The sequence below is a fragment of the Dromaius novaehollandiae genome, chromosome 15, assembly GCF_036370855.1.
Source record: "Dromaius novaehollandiae isolate bDroNov1 chromosome 15, bDroNov1.hap1, whole genome shotgun sequence".
Lineage (NCBI taxonomy): Eukaryota > Metazoa > Chordata > Aves > Casuariiformes > Dromaiidae > Dromaius > Dromaius novaehollandiae.
In genome coordinates, this window is record NC_088112.1 from 3,182,212 (window position 1) to 3,198,587 (window position 16,376).

General features: G+C 44.0%; 1 protein-coding gene across 3 annotated transcripts in view; it reads left to right on the top strand.

Annotated features, from left to right (window-relative positions):
• The window catches only part of SIL1 (SIL1 nucleotide exchange factor), a 112,302-nt gene that overhangs the window by 35,428 nt on the left and 60,498 nt on the right, over positions 1-16,376 (top strand). The gene's annotated exons all lie outside the window — the stretch shown is intronic.

Sequence of the window (16,376 nt, forward strand, 5' to 3'; positions counted from 1 at the left end):
GTTTTCACTACGCACTGTATGTTTAGTCTGCTTCCAAGCTCTAGAGCTGGTTTTGGAAAGAAGCGTTTCCAGAGGAAACCGGCTCCAGCTCCTCCCGCGGCTGGTTAGAAGAAAGCCGGGTGCTCTGTTCTCCCCGATGCTCAGGGTGGTCTCTCCCTGATTCTGCAGTGCAGTTGTACGTCCCAGGTCAAACCCTGGGTTACGTGATGAGATGGCGCCAGTTAAACAAGTTGGCTTCACTACCAAAGCCCATACTCTAGAGGATAAGCCCATTTAAACGTAGATGCACGCGTGCACACACGTTTCAATGGCTGGGAGGATCAGTAAGCCTGCCTCTGTGATCTTGGACAAGGTATTTAGTCCGTTTGCACTCTGACCACATGCATGTGCAGGTATAATACTTTCCCACTTCAGAAGGGTGAACTAAGTAGTAAATAATTTTTATAAAGTGCTCTGAATTTAAGAGCTCTGTTAGTGCTCAGTATTATTATCTGAAAAATAATTATGGGATCCGTTTGTCATGAAATTTCAGCCAGATATAGTAGAATGACTTTCCCAAATGTAAATCTTTCTATAATGTAAGTGTCTTGCAAAAGCCCCTAAACTTCACACAGCTGCAGTATACATTTATATTCCATTTTTGTACCATTATGTATAGAAGGTGTGTTGTGTCCCTACTCAGTATTCAGAATGTCAGATCCCCCATCACCTTTATTGAAGCAAAATATATATATATATACTTGCAGTTATTATAAATGTCATTGCCATTTTTGTTTAAAGTAACTTTGTTGCTTGGGCGTTCTGCTTTATTTTTGTAGCAATTCCATGTTAGGCATATGCAGTAAAGGGCTTGTGGAAGTGGTGAGCTTGTCAGCATTCACAGCATGCTGTAAGAAAAGAAGTTCAAATTGCTGTTGTAAAAGGCTTAAATGGCAGCTTGCCTCGTAGCCTAGTCAGTAGAGATTTCAGGTGTGCATGGGATTTGGTTAGAAACATCTGAGAAAGAGGGGTCTTCCCTGGCCTTTCCCTGCTGGCCCATTTTTCCTCTCCTGCAGGTTTCTCTGAAGCCATATCATGAGCATGGGCTGTGTGACCCACATTTTTAGCATGTTATTACCCAAGGCAAGGTTGGGGAACCTGCAGCCTCCACCACCCCTTCACTATGACCCTGCCTTTGAATTTTTGCCCCTGTGCTGATATGGGTCTGTGCTGGGGAGGGAGTTTACTGTGCGTCCCACTGGGAGAGCAAAGCAGCCTGTTTGGCTGTCAGCTGAGGTTCCTCTCGCACTAACCACATAAGGGCCGTGGGTTTCTGTCTTTTAACGGAGAAATGCATGTTGGCAGCATAACTAATCTGGTTGCTTTGCATCTTCTACTCTGCTCTTTTACCTGCTCCCAGCTTTTTCAGAGCAAAATTCTGGCTGAACTGACTGGTCTACGCTCAACACATTCAGGCAACAGTAAGCTGCAGGCAGAGTTGTGAATCTTCCAAAAATGTGCGGAGGTTTGCCTCTCACTGCCTGGCTCTCTGGGATGCCCTTACACTGTCTTCTATTGCATCTGTGTAATGAAGTGTGCCGGTCTCTGCAGGGGAAGCAAATGTCTTGATTCAGAATCTGGATGTTCAATTTTAAATAGTAGACAGGAATTCAAAATTATGTTTTCCTCACCCTATGATTTTGTCTTATTCCTCTTCTGAGCTCCACACAGGACTTCTAGGTTTGCATCAGTTCCACAGTTGCTCATATTTTATATATGTATTTCCAGTTTTATTCTGCTGTTTTTCGGTTCATTGCTGCTAATTGCATCAAACCAGATTTCCACCGAGACTGCAGCAGTATTATCAGCCTGTAGCCTGTCAAATCCCTCCAAAAAATTCAATTGCTATTGTATACGGTAATGCTGCTTTGTACAGTTGTTCCATTGCTGCCTAAAATAAGAGCTATATTTTGATCGAGTTCTTCCTTGTGCTTTGTGCACACTTCAAGCTGCATAAGGTAGCTGGATGCAAATGCAGAGAGGCAGGTACCCTAACAGCGCTGCTGCATGTAATCTGTAAGCCCGGTGATCAGCTGTCTTTTTCTGCCAGCCAGCCAGGAAGCTGACAGGGGCTGTGGAAAGGTTTGTGAAACTCCACAATACTTTAACATTTTGTTAGGGATTTCTTTTTTCTCAGTCAGCATTAGATAATGTACCAGGTACTGCTGGGTTAGACATAGAGGATACGTGCACTTTGGAAGGTCTCTCATTTTCCCTTTTTTTCTGTTTTGTTTGTTTTGTATCATCTGAGGAAATGATGAAGACATCTGCAGTACTTTTCTCTCTGTGTTTTTGGTTGGCATCTGTAGGAACTTGCAGACTACTTGTGTTTTAATGAGCAGGATTGCATCTTTCTGCTGATGGATGTTTATGCCTGTTACCAGATCATTTCTCCCGCCATGGTCAGAAAACTGTGTTGCATCACAGGTGCAGAATTTTTTGAAGTGGTGCTTTCTCTAATTGTTTTTCCATTCTAAATTCACTTTTACCATATGGTAGCACTTTTGTGAGTTGAAAGCTCTCTGGAGAAACATATCTGATGTGACCTGTTTTTGTTGTTTCTTAGAGTTAATCCTTCCATAGTGTGTAGAGGTGATGCTATCGCAACACGAAAACACCGTATCCCTTTTCATGACACTCTTTGCCTATCAGTTATGGTAAGCAAAGATCAATCCTTAGTCTTTGGGATGGCAGAGAGTTGGGATGGAGAGAGGAGTGGAGGCACTGGATGGTGTTGATACTGAATTGCTGGGGAAGCCTTTGGTTGGCCATGATGACAGAGTCTGTCCTTGAGGTTACTGCACTCTTGGATGTTCTGGTCTTCTGTTTCGAATGGACGCAGTTTTCTTTGGATTCACTAAGGCTGTCAAAATATAAAAGCATTGCTTGCATGTTTTCAGATGACCTCAAATGTGCCTTATCTTGCCACATGACACCCCAGAGCACTTTAATGCTTCATTCTAGAAGAATTATCTTTCTTCGTCACTTGGGCACCTTGTTTCCCTCTGTTTCTTTTACCAGAGGGTCAGAGACATTCCTCATGATGACTGAAAATCAGCTAGCTCTAATCACATTATTGACCAGCATATTTTCTGTCTGACATTAGGATCAGAAATTGCTCTTCTGGGGATATATTACTGTGAAGAACAAGAAAATGAAAGAAAGAGAAGCAAATTATTAGACATCCTAAAAGCCCAGAAACTTAATGTAAGAGCTTAAGAATGACCATGCTGGCTTATCCAAAAGGCCCACCTAGTCCAGTGTCTTGCCTTGACTGTGGCAAGTGGGAGAAGTGCCTAGGGAAGAGTAGAAGGGTAGCGGGAGTGTGTAATGCTGCTGCCCTGCCTGTTGCAGTCCCCGGCTCAGGGACCTTGTGAAGCAGGGTTGAGGTCTTTCAGGGCTGGTTTCAACGGTTCACTGCTTTGTTATCTCTGTTCTTTCTATGTTCACTAACAGTCAGGCTGACGTTCTTAGTCCACTTGTTTCTTCTTTGGCTGTCCCTCTCCCCTGAGTTTCTGGAGAGCTGCATAATTCTCCTGTTGCTTCCTAGGAAGCAGAAGAGGCATGTATTTAATTGGGAAAGAAAAAAGGGAGTTAATCGTCTTTTCCTCATTAGCTGTGACCAGTGCTGCAGGGAGCCCAGGCTGTACGGTGCCTCTGCAGACAGGCTTTGTCCGCCTCCGTGACAGCAACGCTTTTATACTCCTTAAGCTGCAAAAACTAGCTGGCAGGTTTCTCAGATGCCAGCTTAAAACTGGGAACTAACCTGTCCAGTTTCCAAATCCAGATGGACCAAACAAGCCTTGTCTGCACAAAAATATCTACACTCTGCATATTTTCTAACGGAGAGGAGCTAGCATGGGCACACAGGAAGGCTTCCTCTGGCACAGAGCAGCTGCCTACAGACCAGAGAAAAGGAGCAAAATCTTCTGTTTCTGATTGAAATCCTGCAGCACTGAGTCTTTCTTACAGGTCAGAATAGCATGTATCGGTGTCTGGCTGGATACAGCATGTGTTACAGGAGCTGCTTTGGTTTGTACTTTAAGCTGTGGTTAAACTTCTGGCTTGCAGAGCACCATGCTGATACCTGCAGTTACTCTATGGCTTTTGTACTGTTCAGAGTCATTTTCCTAAGTGCCTAATTGTATTGCAGTTAAAAATAAAAGATAGAAGGCCGCGACTGCCACTGTTGCTCATACTGCAAGAGAAGAGTTGATGGGAGCATGCTGTTGTTGCTACTTCTGTAAAGATGAAACCATCTTAAGTTCAGCAGGGAGCTGATGATACATTGCTTAGCATTTAAATATCCATGGCCGCAACTTCCAAGGGTCCTCAGGCTGCTTTCTCTGTTGGCAGCTATCTTAGCTGTTCATTCTTGTCTCAGGTCTGCCGCTGTCCCATTTGCTCCATGGGCAAGGTTTTACATATGCAGAAACGGTTCGGAGAGAATGCATTCATGTTGTGAAGATCATTTCCAAAGCTGATTTTGAAAGACTTCCTGTGATTTTTTGCTAGAAAGAGCAAGACTGAGGATGGGGAATAACTTGGTCCCGTTCAGCTGTCGGTCTGTATGTCTTTGAAGAGATCTAGGTGGCCAGGTGAGCCAGTACTGCTCTAACTGGGAAGAACAGGTTTCTAAAGTGGAGGAGAAGGTAATGGCAAGAGCTCAACTACCACTCTCTGTATAATTCTCCACCTGACCCAAAGGGCTTCATTTTGGCTAAGGAGACCTGTGCCAGGGCCTGTCTCAGAGCCAGTTTGGTGGACCCAAGACTGGCTGGTGTGGTGTGCCTATGGGGGTTTTATTACAGCTGTTGGGTGGGTGTCTTGCTTGTGCTGCTCATCAGGATGTCCGGAGGTTAGCCCTCTCTTTCTAACTGCTGGGCTGAATTAGTGAATGTGCTGAATCTGTGGCTTCTTGGTGACCCAGACCTAACTCTAAAACAGGTGCGTGCAGGTCTCTGAAATATTTATGTCAGCCCTGGCAATAGAGGTCCATGGAATACATCATTAAACCACAAGGGTATGCTCATTTTTGCAAAGCTGGACATGTGCAATCTAGGAAATAGTTGTATCCATCTTGTCAGATCACCACAGATTTGTATGAACAGCGAAGGCAAATGGAATTTTAAAAACCTCATTTATGCTAGATGAAATGCTTTTTTTCCTTTAAAGGAACCTGTTACTTCTCTGCAGAGAGGAAAATTTTTGACTGTAGAATTATCATAATCTGTTATGGTCAGCAACAAGGAGTGCTTCAGGCTCATTACAGCAGATAGGAAAGTCCCAGACAGTCTCAAGAGCAATTGCAAATGTTCAGTGCTTGGAAAAGGAGAGTTAGGGTTATGGCTGCTAGTAGCTCTCTCTCTGCTTGTTTTTTCATCTGACCTCTGTCATACAGAGCTCTTGATCTCTTAAATGTCTGTCATGTCTTTCCTCCTGTTTATTGCTGTGTGTCATCTTGCCCTCTTCTCCCAGCTTCCTGATCTTCATTTTCCTTCCTTGCCTTCTCCTCTCTTATCCTCACAAGATGGATGATCTTCCTCACAGAATCATGGAACAGTTGAGGTTGGAAGGGAGCTTTAGAGATCGTCTAGTCCAACACCCTGCTCAGGCAGGGTCAACTAGAGCAAGTTGCCCAAGACGCTGTCCAGGCGGCTTTTGAGTATCTCCAGTGATGGAGAGGGCCATCGTTAAACCGTGAGCGTGTGCTCGTTTTTGCAAAGCTGAGTGTGCACAACCCAGGAAATAAAGCTGTATTCATCTCATCAGATCACCACAGATTTGCATGGACAGCGAAGGCAAATGGAATTTTAAATACCTCATTTGTGCTGGATGAAATGCTACTTTTCCAGGTTTTTTTTTAAAAAAAGAACCTGCTACCTCTCCCTAATGCTCGCTTCTTTTGGGCTGATGCTTAGTCCTTCCTTATGTTAAAAGAAGAGGAGCTTTTGCTGGCCAAAGTGCCAGGACTGAAACTCCGTGTGATGCTTCTGGCTCTGATGCGATGCCTTGTAGCATAGAATCATAAAACAAAGGAGATCGTCAATGCCTTAATCATGATCCATATAGGAGGGATAACAGCATTTCCCTATCTCGTGTTGATACGAGGGCTTGAGAGACACTCAGACAGCAGGTTGATAGGAGGTATGTAAACCTCTATGTAAATAGGTAGTGTTTGAGGCACTCCAGCTTTTGGACATGGAAACGTTGTTTGTAAAAGTGTCTTTCGCTCTGGTCTTGCTGTGCGGATGAAGGGAGGCAGCAGTATTATCTGTCTGCAGGCTAATTTGTAGTTATCTGCTTGCTTCCTCTGATTTCTTTGCTGGCAGGTTCCCTGAGCTGGGAAGTCAAAGGGCACCCAACAGGGATGCACACCTGGTCCTTGTCAACCTGTCTATCATGCAGACAAAGGCATGCGGTCTTGCCCAGTGATCAGAGCAGTTTCCCGTCTGTTCAGCGCATGTCTCTGTACGAGGCTGCTGCTCGCCTGCTGCATGTCGCGCAAACTGGGGGCAGCTTTCAGGCTCCCGATGAGGTGCCAACGCGGCCACTGATGGAGGCGATGCTGGGAGTGCCACAGCCTCAGACGTGTACAGTTGAAACAACAGGCGTGAGTGTCCCTGGACCCCAAGTCTTTATGCACCGTACTGACCTTTTCCAAGGGAGACCAGAGCTCCAGCAGAACCTCTTTGACTTACACCAAGAAATGGGAAACCATAGTGAATAACTGAACTGTAGAGGCTATCAACTGAACACGCACATTTAAAAAAAAAAAAAAATCCAAGATCCCACAATATAAAAGACACTCTTCTTCTCTAATTTGACAACTGTAGCTATGCAGTTTTGATTAATTTTTTCATCATGCATTGTAAATGCTATATGTATTTTTAAAATTTTAGTAATGTGAGACCTCAGAACTGTATAGCTCCTGGTGTATTAGATCTCTCCTGGAAAACAGGCAGAAATTGAGTGTTTTGTGTCATTACATTTAATAATGCTTTAGCCAAGTCTGGTTAAGCAGACAGTGGTTGGTTGCTAGGTCCAGTCTCAGCCTAAGCTGCCTTGGGTCTATGTAAGCGCAGCAGTGCGGGACAGGCAGGGAGACTGCCGTTCAACAGGATTGCGTTCAGCTCGCTCAGATACCCGAAATGGCTCAGCGTGTTTGTTTGCCTGTGTTTCTTATCTGCTTCCCTGCGAGCTGCAAAGTTTTGCAGCCAGAATTTTTGCCAGCGTGTCTGTGCTGGTGATCATATCAAGCTAATCACTTGTGAATTGTGAGCCAAATTCTGGGGCCCTTCCCTTTGGTCGTTTTGTCTTCCTTCTTTTAAACTCGGACAAAACTTCCGTTGTTTTCTGGCGCTTCAAAGATTGTCGGTATCAGCCGGCAATGGAAGCATTAGCGGCTTTTAATCAGAAAAACTCTAAATTTACCTCTTGGATTGTTCAGTTCTGGGACCGGGGGTAGCTGAGACGGGCTTTCAGTGTGTCACGGCGGGGGGGATACTGTTGACTGTCCCTTACCGGACATGGTGTTACTGGTTTCATTAAAATGATGATGTAAAGTCTTCCATAATATGTGTACAGTCAAAAACTCATATTTCTGGTTAGCCTAGATAAGCATTTGTTACACGTGGCAGTGGTTTCGGACATTGAATATAACTGGAACAAGTATGGAATGATCTAGTTTTGCCTAAGATGGGCCATATGATTCCTGCTAGCTGCTTGTATTATTCCCTTACCCTTGCAGTGTGTTATGTGTTTGAAACATTTATAAACCAGATAATGGAGGTGTTTTAGAATCAAGTGGGGGTTTTTTTGTATGACTTCAGGAAGTTGGGCTGCGTTTTTCAAAATATTTTCAAAATTAGCTTTAGTGATGCTCTGACTGGTGTTGTTATAATGTAAGCTTAATGTTAGCTAAGAGAATAAGTATATTAGCTGTATTGCAATAGATGTAAGGAGTAGATATTATTCGCATTGTTAAATTTACATTGTTTGGAGTGGGGGAAAAAAACCCTTAGAAAGAAGAGCGACTGTTTCCAAGGGAGATCGCTCATACCTCTCTTTTATCTAGTTTCTTCCAAGCAGGGTTGCTGTGAGCATGTGAGCTGCTGAGAGATTCTGAAGTGCGTGGTGGGTGATTAGGAATATCTTGCCATGGTTTTTATGTGCAAGCATACAATATTTTCTGTAATAACATTAATAACCTTTGTGTGACTGCTTTAAAGGATGAACCTCATTAAAGGAGAGGTATTTAACTGGTCTATTTTTATCTCTGCCTTTATCTAACAGTCTGCACATTTATTTCAAGCTTGTAACAGTGCTTTGGAAGAAAAATGTTTTTTCCCTCCTAGAATGCACGAGATTGTACTACAGAGTTCAGACTGACTAGCTTGAGAGGTACTGTGAAGATGAGGACCTGTGGTAGGCATGTTAGTCCTGGCAGTGAGTGCTCTCCTGCCCATAGGATGGGAGGAGAGCGTGTGAGGCTCTGCACCTTCCCAGTTCTCTTCGGGAGTGTATCCAACCTTGATGATCTTGAATTTCCAGTTTGAGTATCTTCCCTTCTGCTTCCAGAACAAACAAGTCATTCCAGGATCTTGGTTTCAGGATCTTAGTCAGATCTATGGGAAAATGTTTCTAAAAAGTGTAAATTGGGTTCCAGAGTAATTTAAATAATTTTGAAGGTTTGATCAAATATAATCAGAGCAACCACCTCCCTCTTCAATCTCATGGTCTTGTTTCACAGGAGAAGCTTTCCAGGCATCCCAGTGCATGCTTACTTAGCTGCAGATGGACCTCCATCCCTAGGAAATCCTGGACATTGCTTCCATGTCCATGAAAGTATTGAATTCATACCAGAGCAGGATAACGGATGCTGGGGATCAAACGAATCACCTGTTGCAGTGAGTCAGTGGAAAGACTGCTACTGATGAGAGGAGCTGTGGGATTGGGCTCTGGGGCTGATCCTCTGCTGCGAGCTTTCATTAGGCTCCAGTTCTTGCTTTCCTGCTGAGAACAGCCTCAGAGGATGAAGGGGGATGTTGCTGGAGGTAGATGCAGCTCCATATGTGTTCATGAACTGCTGAGGTCTGAGGTGCAGGTTGGGCCTCCTTTCTGCTATCGAGTTTCAGCTCCTCTTGGTCATCCTCTGGGGAGGTCCTTCTCTCTCCTTCAGCAATGTAAGGATCCCAGAGCAATCGCTTTCCTGGCGCAGGAACGTAAAGGTCTGTGCTATGGATCCCTGGCCCTTGGGTGACATGGGTCTACGTTTGCTTCTGCGCTGTGTTTAACCGTGCGCTCTCCTGCAGAGGTTGGCAGTTAGCCACAGAGAGATTGCCTTCCTGCAGAGCTTTTCTTCCAGTTTTTCAGTTGTATTACATAATTGCACAAATGAATCCCTGACCTATTGATACAATCCAGGAATTGCGTCTTCAGACTGCTCTGTTGTACTTTATCTAATTTGCTCACCAAGGTTGGCACTGATTACGGCAGGTGGTCCGTTCTGTCCCTGGGGGGAAGCACCGTCTTTCCAATCCGTTTCAAATTATTCTCTTTAGCACCATGGACTCTGCATCCAGATTGCCTACCTCAATTAAACATTTCTCAGAGCAGAAGGATTGTTTAGCCCCCAAACAACTTTATACTACAGCCTAGGGGCAGAAGGATCATTTCTGAACCCTTTTTCCCAAGACACATTTGTGGCCATATGGTCCAAGAGTTTGTGGTTTTGGTCCTGGGTGTGTGTTTGAGAGTTGTTACAAAAATGCATAGCTCTTGGAGGTAAACTCTCCCTTTTCTCTGGAGGTCAGTCTAGATCATTTACATCACTGAAACGTAGTTTCATGATGTATCTTTTTCATAATTAGGAAGCAGTGTTTTTTCCCATGGTCTTGCTCTAACTGTTCCTTTCTGTTGTCTCACACATGGGCAGTACGTGCACTAAGGCTCTGCTTACTAAAATTTCTAAGAAACTGATTTTAGTTAAATGGGTGAGCACAAAATTAGATTTTTCTCAGTCAGGCAGTCAGCATGCAATCAAGTGGCTTCTGCAAGGAATGTTTTATCCTGGTCCTTCACAATTCATGGCTGCAATTAGTGTTCCTGTTCAGATGTGGCTGTAGCTTTTTTTTTTTTTTTTTTTTTTTAATTTTTCCATAAATTTATTTCTAGGGTCAAACTAGCAACAGAGCCTCTTTTTCCACAAAACCTTTTCAGAGCCAGCTGCTCTACATCCTCCATTCTGGATTAAAAGCACCTTGCTCCTCTGAGGAAAACTCTAAATATCTATCATGCTGTCCTGATTTAGTGAGATATTTTCTCTGATCTCTGCCCGCTATTCATTTTAGAATCAAAAGTGAATTTGTCTGTGATGTAAATTAAAACAGCTATTTGATGTTTCTTGAGGTCTAGAAGCTTGTTTTGCCTTTATTGTTACTCAAATGCTCACTGAAACAAATGTCTCCACTTTCCTAAAAGAGCTTCCTTTAGCATCTCAGGGAAGCTTCTGAGATAAAAAATATATATATATATCTGTTTTTCCAGCTCTACTCTACCAGTATGAGCTTGGAAAAGAAATGTAGTCTCTTTGTGTCTGTTTTGACATTTTGTAAGACTAATTCCCATTTATTGCAAGAACTCTTACCAAACCTATATTCAAGTTTAATTTTTTATTATGTGCTTACATTTTTGGAAGGATTAAGCATGGTAGTGTTGGAAATTCTAATTAAGGATAACATTTCTCATTCAAAATACCTTAAATTCAGATATTCTTTTTTCTCTCTCCTGATTTTCTGCATACTGTTTAAGACTGCAAGAAGTTTTGCTTGGGTCATTCGCTTGCAACAGGATGTTATCTGAATACTGAATTAATGTATGCAGTATGTCACTTGGTATTTCTTCTGTTCTTCTGCTAGAGATCTCCCAGGGTTGTAAAGACCTTGCAAGCGGCAATGGCAATAAGAGGAATGTGCCTATGCTCCTGCAAAGTAAAAGAGAAAACATTAAGCTGCATGTCTCCTCCATCACTGCAGGGTGTGAATAAATAGATCTAATCAACAATGTACATTTTAACCTCAGACCAGGTTTTATTTTTAGGATTTGTCGTTCAACCCAAGTGAAACCTTTCCATTTGTGTCTGGTGATGTTTCTGAAAGCACCTTTAAATTATCCTTTAAGTTATCTTCAGGATCATATTTTAAGATGCCTTTGTATTTTAATATAATCTGCTGCTTTGCTTATTGGAACAAAGCCAACCTGACCTTCCTTAATTGTAATACCATTTATCCTGATAACCAGGTTACTATTAATTAGTTATCTCACTGTTCAGCACTTGATAGCATGCAGAAACGGTTAGACCTCTCTGTATCTTGATTAACTAGAGCTCTAATGAGGTGGCAAATTATGAAGGCTTGATATTTACAGGCTATGTGACACAAAACGGGGAGGAGTGGTTGATATACCAGATGGTTGTGCTGCCATTCAGAAGGACCTTGACAGGCTGGAGAAATGGGCAGAGAGGAACCTCCTAAAGTTCAGTAAAGGGAGGTGCGAAGTTCTGCCCTGGGGAGGAATAACCTCATACACCTGTACAGGCTGGGGGTCAGCTGACTGGAGAGGAGCTTTGCAGAGAAGGAGGACCTGGGGGTCCTGGTAGACAACGGGTTGACCACAAGCCCACAATGTACCCTTGTGGCAAAGAACACCAATGGCATCCTGGGCTGCACTAGGAAGAGCATCTCCAGCAGGTAGAGGGAGGTGATCCTTCCCCTCTGCTCAGTTCTGCTGAGACACATCTGGAGTGTTTGGTCCAGTGCTGGGCTCCCCAGAACAAGAGAGACATGGAGCTACTGGAGTGAACCAGTGAAGGGCCACAAAGATGACTAAGGGACTGGAGCATCTCTCCTATGAGGAGAGCTTGAGAGTTGGGACTGTTCAGCCTGGAGAAGAGAAGGTTCAAGGAGATTTTATCAATTTTGTATAAATACCTGATGGGAGGGTGTGAAGAGGACAGGGCCGACTCTTCTCAGTAGTGCCCTGTGACAGGACAAGAGACAATGGGCACGAACTGAAATGCCAGAAATTCTCTTTAAACAATGGAAAAAATTATTTCACTGTGAGGGTGACTAAGCTCTGGAATAAGTTGCCCAGAGAGACTGTGGAGTCTCCATCCTTGGAGATATTCAAAACTTGCCTAGTCCTGGCCTACCTGCTCAAGTTGCCCCTGCTCTGAGCAGGGGACTGGACTACATGATCTCTGGAGGTCCCTTCCAACTGTAGCTGTTCTGTGAGTCCATATGACAGTACCTTTCTTAAGATGGAGAATCTCATGCTGAGCTCTGTAGAGAGCTGCAGCTCCTGGTGGTGATGCTGGCTAACATCTTGCTAACGTCAGCTGAAACCTGAATGGAACAAGCATGGGAAGAGCCGCTAGAGACCTCTCTAAAGAGAAGCAGCAGAATCTGATGCCTGAGACCAGCTGTTGGGGAGATGTGGGGCATAACAAGGCTGGAGCCAGGAGCCAAAGGCTGGAGTGAAACCACCCTGTGGGACCAGAGCCTTTCCTGAAAGATAAGGCAAGAAGCTTTTCACTTCCCTCTTGCTAAGCCATGTTTTATCTTGTGCCAACTTCTACCCACTTTGATCTCTTCAGGAACCCTTTTCTAAACCTTAAGTACATCCTTAAGTGGCAGGAACCTGTCCTGGAATAGGAGCAGAGTGAGGCTGTAGATGAGGGAGAGCTTGTACCTCACCCTCTGCTACCTGTCAAGAAAGCCAAAGTCTGCCTCGCCAGCATGAGAGAAGGAAAAGCCAAGGCTCTTCCAAATCAACCCGTGTTGGTCAGAGGTGTTAATGGTACTGCTCTGTGAGAAGGGATTGTGTCTTCTTCATCCACTCTGATAAAGTTCTTCAGATAAGTCAAACCACCTATATTGGCTATTTTCACTGTCCCTCTCTGCTATGCTACCTAGAAAATTAGATCTCTTTCTGCCTTTAGTGATCTGTGTTTTTTTCTGAAGATGACTGAGTTGAATGACCTCTTCTGGCTGCTCTGCAGTGCAGGTGGTGCAAACAAGGGTGGGATGGTAGCATCTTTATATTCGTAAAGTATCTGTCCACAACCGAAGACACTGCCCATGTACAGTCTGCTAGGCTGATTGCAAAGATGATCTTATAGAGCATTACTTTGAGGAATACTGCACAGTCAAAACAAGACACTTGGTAAAGACCACACTTCAAGAAAGATTGTATCCCAAGTCTAAAAGACAAATACGGGGTCACTGAAGTGCATGTGACAACTGAACTAGGGGCAAGCCCTGAAAGCGAAGGGTTTTTCAGCCCTTCTGAAAGGGGGAAGGTGTAGGCTGTGCCAGGTACCCTTCCAGAAGGATTTTCATTTTGGTCACCAGTTAGCACAAATCTGTGGTAACCCCCGAGCTGCATGTGGCTTTTCTCCAGGTTTACCACTGCTACAGGATCAGAATATGGAGGTGGGCATCAAACGCTGTTTCTCTCCCCTCATGCACAGAGCGCGTTGCACAGAGCACGCGGTACTGCCCCATCACGCCGTAGGTGCTCACCTGTGGACTGGTGCTGTCGGGTGGAGGCTGTGGTGTAAACCAGCATCTTCCCATGCCTGCCTGTGAGCGCCAGTGCTCCTGGTACTGCAGCAGGTGCGATAGCAATGCTTCTGCTGTTCTCACAGCGCGATTCTGTTCTGAAAAGCGTCTGTGTGTAGATGTAGCTTCTTACCAACGGCTCTATTTCTTGTCTGCATCAGTTCAACTTGCTGAGTAGGGACAAAAATACATTTCTCCTCTTGTATTGCAGTTAGCCCCGTGGAGCCAGCACAGCCTAGAAACAAGGAGAGGGTCTGTTCTTTCCCGTGCATCGCCCAAGCAGGCTGATTTTAATCGTTTATCCCTGTACACGCTACCAAAGCTTTAAACTGGGTGAAGATGTGTGTATTCGTGTGGGGGGTTAACCCCAAGAATTAGTTTGTCAGGTGTCAAGTGGGATTTGCAACACCGGCAGCTGGGGAGAAGAACTGTTATTAGCTGTAACACGGCACTGTGGATACAGAAGGCATGGGGAGACAGTAAATACAGACTTCTATAATGTCATTTTATAGTGTCACTCTTCAGAATATATTAAGACTTAGATGCAGTGATGCCTGCAGCCTCTTCTAGTTGAATCTGTAAGTTCTCTTCGTTATCGTCAGGACTGTTTTCACCTAGTCTGTTTAAAGAAAGAGGGAGTATTGGAGGCATAATGGTACCTCAATTACTTTCTTTGCTGGCTGGGTTTTTTTTGCTGAAAATCCAGCAGTTCTCAGGTTTGCTCCTGATGCTGCAGTCAGGCAGTGCTCATCTGAGAGGATGGACCCAGAGATAAGAGCACTGAGAAGTGCAGGCAACAAAAATTCTCCTAATAACTGTAACTGCCTGCAGGGAGCATGAGGAAACTGAAAAAGGAGAGCTGTAACGAGGAGGGATACGGCTGTCATCTTGGAGCAAGTTTTTATGCCTTTTAATCCTACCCTAGTATCACTTCAACGTGTAAACAGTCTTAGACAGGTTTAGGATGGCTGAAGGTGGAAAAGAGTTTACAAGAACTTCTTTAATTGTAAAAGGTAGCTGCTAAAACCCCTAGCTCAAAGACTTGTGCAGATTGCAACCCGCTGTCACCTTGCTGCGTGCGTTACTGCTTGTTTGCTGTTGGGAGCTTGCTGCGTTGTGGGTGCTGAGAAGGACACAGGGATTTTTCAAGCATTGCTCAGTCTACAGATAAAATGCTGCTTGCTTCTCCCATTTCCTGCCAGGCACAAATCACTGTGGCAAGATGTTTGTGTACCTGTACCCCTATGCTCAGCATATAGTTGTCCAGGATGGAAGAAAATTGGCTCAAGCCCAGCCTTCCAATAATTTATCATATTCCTTGCATTTAAGGGCAAAATCTAAGTTACAAAAAAGCAGATGTTTGCTTGCTCCTTTTTTTAGCTCAGAAAGTACTTTCTTTGTGCTTGATTGATGGACATCCCTGTTACATTAATAGTTGGGCTTTGCAGAAAGCTGTTATTACCAGGAGAATTTGGTGTGGGTTTCAGTTTTTCTTCTCGCATTGAAAATCCATTATTAATGTCTTTTTAAGAAAAAAAAAATGCTTCAATTCAGGCATTTTGCTTTGCTTTCTCAGGTTCCTCTGCAATTGTCTTCTCTTAGGCTCTTTTAAAATCAATGTTACAAGTGTTCTTTATATTTTACTGTGTGGTTGAGGGTTTCTGCTTCTTGCTATTGATTTCTAATTGTATTGCAGAACGTTTGAGTGCACACAAATTGCTGTGTGACAAATTACTTATATGTGTCTTCCTGATCATCACTAGGTTGACTTTTTGCATGTTCCTTCTCGTAGGATGCTGCTGTTGAACCTGGAAGCTGCTGGGAAAGCTTTGCCTGTTCCTAACGCATGAGTGCAGTCCTAAGGCTAGGTAGATTGAGGTGTTTGCTTGTGAGGCTTATTTTCACTAAGCATCAGGTCTTAGACACTTTAAAGAAAATGTTCTTTGCCTTACGGAGGATAGTTTTAGCTCCTAAGGAATTAGTTATTGTAGGTTCTTTATGTAAGCAGGGAACTTCCCATCTACTAGAGAAAAAGAGTGGCAGAAAGATGCCAGTACCATGTCTCTTGGAGGACTATCACAAAGTACTGCTATTTTAAGCATGCAAATAGAGGACACTCCCCGGCTGAGCTCTTCCTGGTTACAGCAGGACCAGCGCTTGTGCGAGCCAGCAGTCGGGAGGGGCACAGCACACGTAACTATGGGCAGGCTTCGACCTTGCCGTTGGAACTTAGTTAACAATTCTGTTGATGTTCTGGAAACAAAAATATAATTCAGGCCACCTTCTCCTCTAAGCTGACCCTGAGAAGCTGTGAGGAGAAGAACTACTGAATAATTAGGGACCTTTATTTCATTCTTTTTTTGCCAGAGTTACTGCTCAGTGTTGAACCACAGCTGGAAGGTGTCGTTAGTTTCCTTGAAATTACTGGTCCAAGTGTACTTTGCATTAATATAATTACATAAATTGCAGTCTCATTAATCATAGTATGTTTTGCAGCATATCACTGTTGCCTTACTTTGCTGATGGCTTGGCTGGTGGGAGCCCCTGTTGCCCCGGTGAGAAGTGGAAGACTGCGGCTGTGGCGCTTTCCCTATACTCCGGTGATCTGTGCCTGTTTTAGCTCACACTTCATCTTTGTATGCTTTTCACTGGGTAAGACTCAAGCGTGTTTGCCAGCTCTGCCCGTGGCTGTGGAGGCGCAGCTAGAGCACAGCT